General features: G+C 43.1%; 1 protein-coding gene across 15 annotated transcripts in view; it reads left to right on the plus strand.

Moving 5' to 3' along the window:
• Window positions 1–388: 388 nt before the first annotated feature.
• Window positions 389–12,544, plus strand: part of L3MBTL3 (L3MBTL histone methyl-lysine binding protein 3) — a 103,261-nt gene continuing 91,105 nt past the window's right edge. For 2 of the 15 annotated variants that reach the window (XM_069598362.1, XM_069598367.1), the window contains exons 1-2: window positions 389–481; window positions 4,067–4,140. The gene's annotated coding sequence lies outside the window, so the exon portion shown is untranslated. Of the gene's footprint in view, window positions 563–1,133; window positions 1,548–1,918; window positions 2,480–4,066; window positions 4,141–12,544 lie in introns of those variants that run through there. The other 13 variants (XM_069598369.1, XM_069598376.1, XM_069598366.1 and 10 more) reach the window with 11 other exon arrangements.

Below are 12,544 nucleotides of genomic sequence, written 5' to 3' on the forward strand. Positions count from 1 at the left end.
AGCCTTTAGGTTGTGTTTTTGTAAGACCAAGGCCCACTCTTTAATGGCTGAAAGCATACGTTTAACAGTACATGGTGGATCAGCTGCTCTGAGAAATGCCTTTTTTAAAAAAGTAAAGTGGAAAATAGACAAAGAAATCTATCACCTTAGCAGTCTTTCATATTTGTTTTGATTGTTCTGGAACCAGCTCTGAGCTGGTGACAAGGGTACTGAAAAGATGCACCTGAAACAGGATCTGCGGGCTGCTGCATTTGCCAACCGGCTTTAATGCTGCTTTCCAGCGGCGAAGGCGCAGCAGCATTAACAGGGAAGCCAGCGCGAGCCTCCCCGGCAGCGGCGGCGGCACGGCGGCACCGGCACCAGCGCAGTTTCCCCTCTCCCCAGCCCTGACTCTACGCGCACATGCGCACTGCGCCCGCAGCCCTGGACCATTTGTCAGGACTACTCGTGAGACGGAGAAAAAAAAAGAGAAAATTTGGGGGTAAGAAGCGGTTGATCGGATCTAATCTCTAATTAATCTGAAGATTTGTCCGTGCCAAAGCCCATTCATTTATTTTCCTAGGTGAGGATGAAAGTTAAGAGACCTCTACAGAGAAGGAAGCGCACCCTCGTCTTGTGAAACAGATCAGGGGAGGGGAAAGGACAGAAGGGGTTTCTCCCCCACTTCTCTGCGCCTCTGGGAAAGAGAAGAAAACTTAATCCTGGGGAAAAAAGTGGGCAAGTGACTCGGAAACGGCTGGAGGGGGAGTCTCTGGGCATCTCACTCTGAAGTAGTGAGTGCGAGTGTGAAAGAGGAACAAAAGAGAGAGAAAAGAGAAAGGAAAAAATGGGGGGAGGAGAGACTTGTATTTTTTTCTTTGCGCGCACACGGGGAAGGGTGTGGGGGGCCGTGCGGAAGGGAGCCGGGGCGAGGCGGCCGCGTCGGGCTCTCGCCCGCGCGCAGGCGGCGGGATGCGTGTGGGCCCCCTCCCCCGCGCCCCCCGAGCTTGTCACTTTGGTCGCTTTCATGACACCGGGCGCGGGGTGGGGAGCGCGGCGGCGCCGGGCTCCGCCGGGGTGCGTGCCCGAGTGGGCGCCGCGGAGCCGCAGCCCGGGCGGCGAGCGCGGCGGCCGAGGCGGGGGGCGCCGGCGGCGGGGGTTGGGGGGGGGCGCGCGGGGGTGGCCGGGGCCGCGTATCGGTGCGGCGGGAGGCGCAAGCCCCGCGCGCCGCCCCTGCGGCCCCCTCCGCCCGTGTGGCCTTTGTGCCGGGCGCGCACCGGAGAGCGAGCGAGCGAGCGCGAGAAGTACAAGTACGGGAGACCGAGGCAGTGGGAAAAGAGGCCGGGCCACTTTCTCCCCGCTCGGGCTGCGGAGAATGGACTGGTTGAATGTGCAGGCGCGTCTCCCCGGCGTGTGCTGTGTGTGTGTGCGCGGCGGAAAGGCCTCCCCGACTCCCACCGCGCACACGCACACTCACACGCACGCACACACTCACGGACCCGCGGCGGGCTCGGCGGCCGAGAGTTTGCGTTTTCTTCCTCGCCGCCTCCCACTTCCCGACCGACTGTGTGAGAATTTCATATAGATCAGCTCCAATTTCCGCCATTTTGGGAAAGTTGCACAAAAATAAACCCTCCGGTTTATTTCTGCCCGAGGCAGGAAAGTGCTTCGGGAAGCGAGGCGGCGCGGGCCCGCGGCGGCCGTCCGCGCGGGGGAGGGCGCAGGGCGCGGGCCGGGCCGGGAGCCCGCGCCGTCGCGGCGTTCGCCCCGCGCCGTGCCGCGCCGCGCCGCGCCGGGCCGGGTGCGGGCGCGGGCGTGTGTCGGGAGGCGGCGGCCGCGGCCGCGCCGGGGCGGCGGGCGCGGGTGGGGGGGTTGAGGGGGGGAGGCGCGGGGCTGCTTTTCCTGCAACTTGTTTACGCCGTCCTTATATTGGGGAGGCAGAGAGGGGTCCGAGGCGGGGCCGCCGCCCGCCTGGCGCGGCGTGCGTGTGCCATTCCGGAATAATGGGTTTTGCACACTAGCGTCCTGGGCCCGGCCGGCCGTCCTCGCGCCGCGGCGGCCCGGCGGGGGGAAGTAGAGGCCGGCGGGGGTGGAGATCGGGGAAGCGCAGGAGCCGAGGCATCCGCCGCGCGCCCCGCGAGCTGGTGGCGGGGGCGGGGGGGGGGGAGAGGGAGGAAAACTTGGGAGCCCTGGAGGCGGGGGAGGGGGGCACGGTGGCACGGGCGGGGGGAGGGCGCAACTTTCGTGCTGGTGGTAAAACTTTAATTACCTTGAAAGAAAAAGGCCCTCCGGTCTCCCCCACCCTCTCTGGGCGAAGCCCGGCCCCAGCGCGACCGTGAGAGAAAGTTTAAAAGCGGGCACTTTGCTCCCCGCCTTCCCCGCGGAGGGGTAGGGGTATCTGTTTGTCCGTCTGCGCTCGGAGAGACGTGGGGGTAACGAGCCGCCCTCCGGGGTCGCGACGATCGCGGCTCTCACCCCACCCTTCCACGGGGAGACGAAGGTAAACGTCGCTTCAGTTTCCCTCCTACCTCCTCCCCCCCGCCCCCCCGCTTCCTTTTCCTCCCCCTCCCTGCCGATTTTTTGAGGGGACCCAAAAAACGGAGTCTCTTTCCTTATGCAACTTCCTCGGACGCTGCGAGCACGGCCCTTCCCCCCTCCCTGCATCCCTCGGCTGGCTCCTTGACCACCTCGGGTCTACCGCCAGAAAAAAAATGCGTTAGAGATCATTCACGGTGCACCGAAACAAAAATAGATTTTTGATTGTTCTAAGTTTAAGTTAAGGGAAACTGAGATGAGAAATAAGAAGGGGGGGGGAGCGGCTGGAGCGAGTGCGTCGAATTTTAATTTTCCTAGAATGTTGTTTGTGATAGCTTTATTGCTGTGGGGAGCCCGAGAGTCTCCGTACTGGCTAACTCGGTCGCGTGGATTTTTGCGCAAGTTTTTAGAAAAACACTGACTCGAGTAGAGCATTTCTCCGGAAAGTTTCAAGTGCAGCAAAATAGCGAACGTGCAAAACTGGCCAAGGGGAGACCTCTAGTGGTTAGACGCGTCTTTAAGTTCGGAAGGCCGAGAGCAAACTTTGGCCTTTACTTTTTAGCTACGTAGTCCGTTCAGACGTGGAAGTGATTAGACGACCTGAGCCAGGGGCCAGATGTTGAATGAAAGGATGCTGATCAGAAATAGAAAGTTTGGTAAATCGGAGAGCAAATGAAATCTAAGGACCCAGCCTTCCAGTTGGGGTACTTCTATAGGAAAGTAGAACCTTCTGAACTTCATGACTTCTATGAACACTTTGCTTTTATTCTGGGATTTGAGATCGGTCACTATGGATTAGACGCAGTTGTTTGATTTTTTTTTTTTTTAATATTTGTCATTGTCTATACATTTGATCAACCTGTAATCAGGAGTGACAGTGGATAATTTCATTTGAATGTTAATTAAAATACGAAATGCAATACATGTTTAAAACTTTGAAAAAATGAAAAACATTTGTGTTTGAAAAGGCTCATATAAAATCATTTTGTATGAGCTAATCATTTTATTCTCTAGTAAATATAATTTAAGGCCTTATTTCATTTTTTAAACACAGTCATATATAGTTATAAAATAAATGACCCCATTTAGCTCTAAGAGTGTAATTTTGTTTCACTGGTTAAGACTTATTTCTGAATACTTTGTATAATTTGGGATTTAAACACTTAAATATATGGACAAAAATTGCTTACATAGTATCTATTCTTCTGCCGGTGTGTGTTCTGCAGGGTAACTTTAAATAAGAGAAGCAGTGAGAGAAGTTAAAATTGAGTCAAATGATCCTGGGAACTTTCGTTTGCTTGTCATACAATGGAAGAAACTTTAACAGGGGAACTTAGGGTAGGGCAGTGATATAAAGGTAAAATCAATTTCACCTCATCCAAAGCTAGTTTATTTGTGTGTGTGTGTGTTGTAACATATTAAGTGGTAGTGTACAAAATTATGCAATGTCAGTAATTCATAATTTGAACTTATTATCTATGAGTTTCAGGGCTTCTTTTTTTTTAATGACAATACTTTGATTTTATTTCTCTTCTCTTTAAATCGATGATAGACCTCCAGGAGAAGTCTTGAGGGTGAACCACAGTCTTAAAGACCATCAGATAATTATTTCTTCACTGCCACTAGGTGAGTTGTGTGTTGAAACAAATTGCTTGATATACTTGCAAATATTAAAAGCTGCATTTGAGGGTAAGGAAGGAGAGTGTGGAACAGGGTTGGCAGAAAAACATCATTTTGAAAGGGGTGCTTTGAATTCATGAAAGTCTTGACCCTGATTGTGACTGAAGCTCCAATTAAAGCATTATGAAAAATTAAGAGGTTGTTCTGGATAATCTTTGGACTGGCTTTTTACTGGATTCTTACTTCACACTTCAGTTGTACCTGTTCTTTACTGAAAGTAAATAGTTTTATTCTTTGGAATTGAGGAAGTGGGAAATCTAGAACAAAGCAATTGTGAATTAATATAGGTGTTGTACAAGTACGCTGTGATGTGAAAAGTTCTGGAACTTGGTAAAATTTTGTAGGTGATATTGCCAATAAGATGTTTGGGGCACGTTTAGGTAACTTATCTTCTATGGCTCAAATCCTATGGTGGGCTGATGTTTGCCCCAAATATCATGTGGTAGTGTTATAGTGAATTTCCAGTGTTTAGCATAAACTTGTCAACTTTTAAGCGTATCCCCACAAGCAGTACAGCTGCTGCCCAATAAAGATCTCTTTGGTAATTTTGGAGGGTGCTGGTTAGTCTCCAGTAATCCAGGGCCTATTCTCAGAACAAAGGTCATTCTCAGGCAAAAGGGAACCCTGTCTGGGTAGAACATGAAAGTACATTTGTGCGACTATAGTGCTTTTCTGCTATTGATAATGATGATGTTTAGTTGATAAGTCATGTCTGACTCCCTTGTGACCTCATGGACTGTAGCCCACCAGGCTCCTCTGTCCCTGGGATTTCCCAGGCAAGAATATTGAAATGGGTTGCCATTTCCTTCTCCAGGGGGTGTTCCCAACCCAGGGATAGAACCCGAGTCACCTGCTTTGGCAGGTGAATTCTTTACCACTGAGCCACTAGGGAAGGAAGCCTCTTCTACTTTTTATAACTGTTTTTTTTTAATCATTCCCTTTCTTTTTCTGCTTCATTTCATTTTCCTTCTCTGTCTCAGGTATTAAAGGAGTTGCTAATTCTTGTTTGGCAAAACAAAAGAAAACAAAAATTAGCAGGACTAAAAATCCCTTTTTAAAACATTTTGAATTTTATATGGGAGGGTAGTCAATTAAAAGTGTTGTGAATAGTTTAAGTTTCACAGTAAAGAGACTCAGCCATACATATCCCGTATCCATTCTCTCCCAGTGTCCCCTCCCATCTAGGCTGCCACGTAATATCGAGCAGAGTTCCCTGTGCTATATAGTAGGTGCTTGTTGGTTATCCGTTTTAAATATAGCGTTGTGTACATGTCCATCCCAAACTCCTTAACTATCATTTCCCACCACTCTTCCCCGCTGGTAACATACGTTTGTTCTGTCAAGTCGTGAGGACTAACAGTCCTTATTGAGCCACGTTATAACCATGGTAGGTGTGGTCTAGATGTCAAAACTGAATAAATACCACTATAAAAATGATTGTCAAAAGGAATTTATTGTCATTTTCTGCTCGTGGATCACCTTGAGAAGTATAAGTAGCAAAATAAATAGATGTCCATGTAGGTGATCCGGCAGAAACAAGGGGGCAGGAACGGCTGACAAGAAGATCGCAGATGGAAGTAGAGTTCAGAGTGAAGTGTGCTTCCGATGGTTAGTTTCATGTGTAGATACTCTGAGTGGAAGACAGTGGTTATTTTTCTTCATCTGGGGAATCATTGTGATTGTAGGTAGAGTGCTAGAATAGGAATCAGAGGACAGTTTAGCCACTAAATATACCACTTTGTGTAAGTCACTTTAACTCTTTTAGCCTAGATTTCTCCTTCTGGAAAATGGGAGCGACAGTGCTTGCCTTGGTCTCTTTGTCAAAGGGATCAAATAAGGTTTTGAGAACTATGAACAATTATTCAAATGTTTGGCAGTCATATTATCATTTTACCTTAGCCAGGTTTTGTGAAAAGGGCAGAACAAAAGGTAGGCTTTTAAAAGCTGAACAGAGTGATTTAATTCTTGGCTAAAATAATTGGTTTAGTTTTTGGTGTACATATTATATGGACTTGCCACAGTGCTTTCAGGGGATATTTCATTTCTTTAGGAAAATAGTAGTTTCTCTTTTATGGCTTTCTTGAGGGAAGAGACCATGTTTTAAAATGGTGCTGAATACAAATTGTGTTTTATCTCAAGGTAGTCATTTAATAGGTAGGAGTTGGTGAAATAAATACTTAAATATAAAATAATACCCAGTTGTGGAAATGGTAGGGTGGTGAAAGTGGAGGGGTTGGTGTGAGGGGAATTTATGTACTGTAATTAATATTTTAGTTAGCATAGGTCTGTTGGGAAATGAAGATGACAAAATAGGTAATTGGAGTAGTAAGAATTTAAACTATAGGGACCAGAAACTGGGTCCTGCAAATGACTGAATTTCGGGGGTGCTCCCTGTAGGGCTTTTTCTAGAACTCTTGGCTGCATTATTCTAATCCTAATCAACTATGTATTATCTAGATAGAAAAAAGAAAATCACAAGTCATTGCTTTCAGTTTGATAATACTGAATTTGCCAAACTCTTGAGAAGTTTTAGCCTATCTCTCTTATCTTATACATTATCCAATCAATATTCTAAGAACCTAGAAACCCAGTAGTGGAGGAAAGAAGAAATATAGTTCCTGTTTAATTAGTCCCTGTGTAATTGAAGGTTGGTTCTTGAATAATTCCGCTGTTTTGTTTTATTTGATAGTTTATTTCTAAGAAATACATATGTCAACCAAGGCTATTTATAATAGATGCAGTTAAGACAGGAAATTTACAAAAGAAATCATTGAGTTGGCCAAAAAGTTCATTCGGATTTTTCCATAGGATGGTACAGAAAAGCTGAATGAAGGCTAACCCAATACTTCAGGTAGTGTGGACAAGGGTACCCTTGGTGTCCCAAAGTTGGGTAACCTGAGTAATTCCTCTAGTAATATATCTACTAGTTAACTGATTTTTATTGAATTCTTACAGTGCTGAACACTGAAAGACCAGGTCTTTGCTCTTGAGGAGTTCCCTACACCCTTACCCTGGGAGTTTGATTTATGAAGTCAAACTGAAAAGCCTTTAAGTCCTTTTTTTAGGACACAGGGTGATTTGCAGGAAAAAATAAGGACTTTTGAGAGGCATTTGTGTAAAGTTGACCGATTCTGGATGCACCTCCAGTTTCTTCCTCGGAAGTGAACTTATAGTTAATGACTTGGGTAATGATTGAAAGAATTACATGTATATTAGATTGAGTTGGCCAAAAAGTTCATTTGGGTTTTTCTGTGCCATCTTACAGATAAATCTGAATGAACGTTTTTGCCAACGCAATAATAAAGCTTTATTATTATTATTATTTACTATTCTTTCTGCAAGTCAGTGTTTTATGTCAGTCAATAGATATTTATTGGGTATCTTTGTAACTCTGATGGAAAGTGCTTTACATAATTAATGCATAGAATAGGATGAAATAAATGACTTTGTTGGAGCTAGGGAGAAAGCAACAATCTTTGGCCTCAGTGTGTTTATAGTCTATTGAGGAGATAATCCATACACATACAATGATAATTACCAAAACAAAGCTGTGGCTCAGTGCTAGTAGCGAAAGGTAGAGGCAAGTGCAGTGGGTACTGTGGTGGTACTGCTGGCTGTGGCGCTAAGTGTGTCCCTAACGTAGGGACCTGGAACATGGGGCGCCCTTTGAAAAATACTGTGAAGTGTTAATATAGTCAATGTAATTGTATGTTGAGTGCCTTCTGAATGTCAAGCATTAAGCTGGATATTTCACATTCATTCATTCACTCATTCATCTAACAGAAACTTACTGAGTGCATTCTGTATGCCCAGGTGCTGTTTTAACAGTATTATCCCTAATACTTTCAGTAACCTTGAGTGTTTGGTATTATTAATTCTCTTTTAGAGGAAACTGGTGCTCAGAGATACTTAGTAACTTGTATAAGTTCATATCATGCAGTTTGGAAAGGCTGGGACAAGGGAAAATGACACTGGCTTTTGTTTTGTTATGTCTTTAACTTTCTAATTTTCGAAATAGTAATTCTTAACAATATTTCCAAGAAAACACATTTCCAGATTTTGAGGAATATATTTGTGTTTATACATTGGTTCACTAAGATGAGCAATAGCATACAGGTGTAAGAAAAAAATGATGGGAAGAAAACACTATTTCCTCACTTTCCTCTTTCTTCCTCCCTTTTTAAAAGTTGGGAAAAGACTTAGTTGTACTGAAAAGAACACCTTGGTCTAGTTCATGGTCTTGAAATGATCATTAGCTGCTAACAAAACATTACTGAGATTAGGTTTGGTAATTACTGGGCTTATTTATTAAAAGGTTTCATCTGTTCTTTGTAGAAAGAGACCTGATAAGGCAGTAGGGTTTGTTTTCAATTAATTTAAATTAATTGATAAATTAAGTTTAAAATCAATTGATCATCAATCAAAAGAATGGGACCTAAATTTACCATTTTGTGAACTCAAAACATGATGGAATTTATTGATTATAAAAAAAGAAAATTAAAATGAGGGATAGAGATAATAATGGTGAGAAGCTGGAGACAGGGAAGAATGTAGAGTGAGAGAATCAAAGTTTAAAAAAAGATATCAGGGAATATGACTAAGAGTATATTCACCAAAATGTGATAATTACTGATATTATGCTCTATCCAGAAGAGTAGGCCTATTTACAAAATACAGTGAAGAGTCTTTGATTCATTAGGTGGTTCTGGTTTATAGTGGGAATCATATGACATTTCTGTTATTTGAGTCATGGTCCATCAAGCAGAGCTTTAGTCTTAGTTTCAAAGGATGCTGTTGCAGGCTTTGGTTATAGGGTGATGGACTATTTCTCCTTTGTTGAAGCTCTATCATCCAACAAATTTTTTTAAGCACCTGCTGTATGTTGGAGCCTTTCAAGATTGGACTATGGCTTTATGTTACGTGCGATTTTATAGAATTAAACTAGTTCAGTTACTGGAACACTTTGAGGAGGATGGTTGAGGCACCAAAATCAGTTGATTACTTTTCCCCCATCTGTTAAACTGACTGAGCACTGAACTGTGAATCGAAGTCCCTGGTCTGGTTGTTAAATGATCTAAGTAATTTCACCCCATTGCTTTGTGGTCTTATTTGGAAGATTTGAGGCCTAGCTGTTCAATTTGTTGATAAGGAGTTTAGCTGCAAAGGGTTATCAAGATAAGCCTATAGACATGACTTCTGTGACAGAAATAAAATCTGGACAAATCTAATTTATTATAGGCAAAAGAAATCAAGTGTAAATCTTTTAATTTTAGCTCTGTGTTCTATAAAAATATGAAGCAGAATAAGAAAAAAGAATGTACTACTTTTAGCATTTAAAAATTATGAAGCGAAGTAAGAAAAAAGAACAAGATACTACTTTTAGTTTTCTTTTAAAATTTAAACATGCATATTTTGCATAAGCATGGAAATATCTCTGTGAGACAGGTTCTTGCTCTTTTTATGCCCTTGAATCCCTCTAATGGGTGTAAAATTTCTATTATTACCCTACTAGTGTAGTGTATGGATGACATTATAGCACTTTTCAGGATATTTCTGCCTCAAATCGAGTATCTCATAGTCTGTACATTGAAAATGAACTTCAAATAAAAACATTCAAAGAGAGTGTGTTAAATATGCCATAAGACTGTTAATGTCAGTTTGTGATTTCATTTTCTATATACATTTTTTTTTCTTGAAAGGCATTTTTCATTTTCTGTTCCTCCTTCAGAGGAAGTAAGTAGGTTAAGGCCACAGACTCTCAAACAATTCATCCTTCTTACAGTAACAAACGGAAGGGCAGGAAGTTGAGATTTTGTAAAGGTTGCCTTTGGTGACTACCCCTTTGCATGTAATCTTCATAGCAGAAAAGGTAGGAAATCAGATAAGCCATCGATGTGTTATAAATAGAGTCATTTTCATTAAAACATGACTAGTAGTAGATACAGGAGCGGGAGGTGTTTCTTGAAAAAATATCAACAAGAAGGAACCGTCCTAATAATCGATTTCATATATAAAGGAAACCTAGGTTAGCTGCCACTCAGACATCTGCTACATGAACATAGATAGGGACAGAAAACCCAGATTCTCAAGAATTTGTTCTTGATGCTATTGAGATTTCAGTTTTCACACTGAAGTCATCTACAGTTCTACCTGCCTAAAAAAGAAAAATCTATGAACTTGGGCCCTCAGGGCAGAATTCACATCTCTCCACAACAGATCTCAATTCCAGTATGTGTACGATTCAGAGTTCTTATCAGTCAGGGTTACTGGAATATCAAAGCTGGTATCTGTCATGCTTGATTTGAAAGGAAAATTTTTCTTTGTAGCAAAATATTTGTTGAGAGATGCTTCAAGAGTGAGTTTAGATTTTTCTCTTATCCCTATTGAATAAGCCTGTTCAAGAGGCTTGAATTTAACTTCTTTTGATGTGTTCTTCACTGACACTTAAATAAGAAGGGTTTCTTGGAGCTGGAGAGTTACCCTCTTGCCAAAGAGGTAAATAAATACTTAGCAGCCTCCTTGTTAGAATTTTCACTGGAGAATATGAGATAGATGGACACATGAAGATCTGTTTCTGATTTTCCCTCTCCCCAGTCCTTGCCCACAATTAGTCTGTTGCGTTTTCCCCTTCTCTTTTGTTCATTCATGTGATAAATTTTTATTGATGCCTACTGTGGATATTCACATGAGGGTAATGAAATGAATAAATCAAAGTCTCTTTCCTCCAAAACCTCCTGTAAGAAAGGATCATGATATGATGTAGTAAGTACTGTTACTGGGGTGCAGAGTCTCCCTTCAGCCCCTGTTCTCCTGGCATCTTACATACCCATGTTCTAGTACTTGCACAGAGAAAGACTCGCTGTGGTCATTTGAGTCCCCTTTGGAGAGGATCCATAGCTTTCATCTCTCCTTTCTCTGTAGGCCTCTTACTGTGATTTCTCAATGGTGCTTCCTGTCTGCCTCTGTGTTAGCTTTCTTGAAAGCAGGTCCTGGAACCAGAGTTGATACGCGAGGATGCTTTTATGCCTCCTCAGCAAAAATGTCACAGGAAGGTTGCCAGTGGCTCAGTCTTAGGTCGTTGTTCAGAGATTATGACCTTCATACTCTTCTCATTGCTAGAACGTTCTTTTCTTTATAAGATCTTGGAAAAACCAATTCTTACTGACTTTTCATCAGTTTCCTAAATTCATTTTGAAGTTTTACTTGTTTGTGACATCCCGGAGTCCTACCATAGTTCTTAACTCCCACTTTTCCCGACCTTCACCTCTGGACTCTGGAGAAATCTGGTAGGACTTTGTGGTGCAAAGGTATTAGCTTTTGTACAGTTATCATTTCTCTGCCCTGAGATATTCAGACATCTGGTAAACTCATGCTTGAAGGGAGTGTGGACACTGGAGAGCAACTTGTTTCTTTTCTTCAAAATGACTGTAGCTGTTGTGGACTGAGTGTCCACAAAGTACTAAGCGCTTTAACATGCGTAATTTAAAAATGTTTAAATCCCTATGAATTAGATATTCCTATTCATTTTTTAGATAAAGGAGCTAAGGCTCAAGAGAGGTTGGGTACCATGCCCAAGATTATTCAGCTAGTAAGTTGTGAAGCCAGGATTCAACCCAGGCACTCTGGCTGTTTGTGCTTTTCACCTTTACAATCATTCGGCTTCTTTATTGACTAAAATACATTGTGTTGGGCACTGTGGTATAGTCTGAGGGTCACTGTTTTGGGAGGTGAAAGTTTGTATATTGGTTTGGTGATCTTTTTTTATCTGTAAAATGAGGCCAACAATTTTTGGCCAACTTAAAGGGTAGCTGTTAGGGTCAAATAGGCTAGTATTGGTAAGATCCTTTAAAATGACAAAGTGTAGAAGAAACCCTCCAGCTCCACTATGTCTGTATCTCTGGAGTGGGTTAGACTTACTGACTTTGTCTGACTCCCCTTACGTGGCCGTGTATTTGTAAATATGTGAGTTTCCCATTACAGCCTGTGTACCTCTCAGGTGTCATGAAAGTGAATAGGAAGGCATTAGATAATAAATCAGAAAACCGTAGATAGACCTTAAGAGGTGGGGCCGTGTCTTTCTCAGGATCACTTTCTTGGGCCTGGACTCTAGGTCTCTAGGACTTTCCCCCAGTGTTAGATACTACAGATTTCAACACACGGATGCAGACTGGGAGCTCAGCCAGAACGTAGCATCTCTGTAGTTGATTTCCTAACCTGGAGATGAATGAATTCTATCCTGTAAAATACTGCCTGTTCTCATGTTATTTCTTGAATTTGTTTTCCATAGCTCAGCATTTTCTGAAAAGGGGTTCCATGGGACTTGCTAGACTGTGATAACAGAGCTATAGGG

The sequence above is a fragment of the Ovis canadensis genome, chromosome 8 (genome assembly GCF_042477335.2).
Source record: "Ovis canadensis isolate MfBH-ARS-UI-01 breed Bighorn chromosome 8, ARS-UI_OviCan_v2, whole genome shotgun sequence".
NCBI classification, from domain to species: domain Eukaryota; kingdom Metazoa; phylum Chordata; class Mammalia; order Artiodactyla; family Bovidae; genus Ovis; species Ovis canadensis.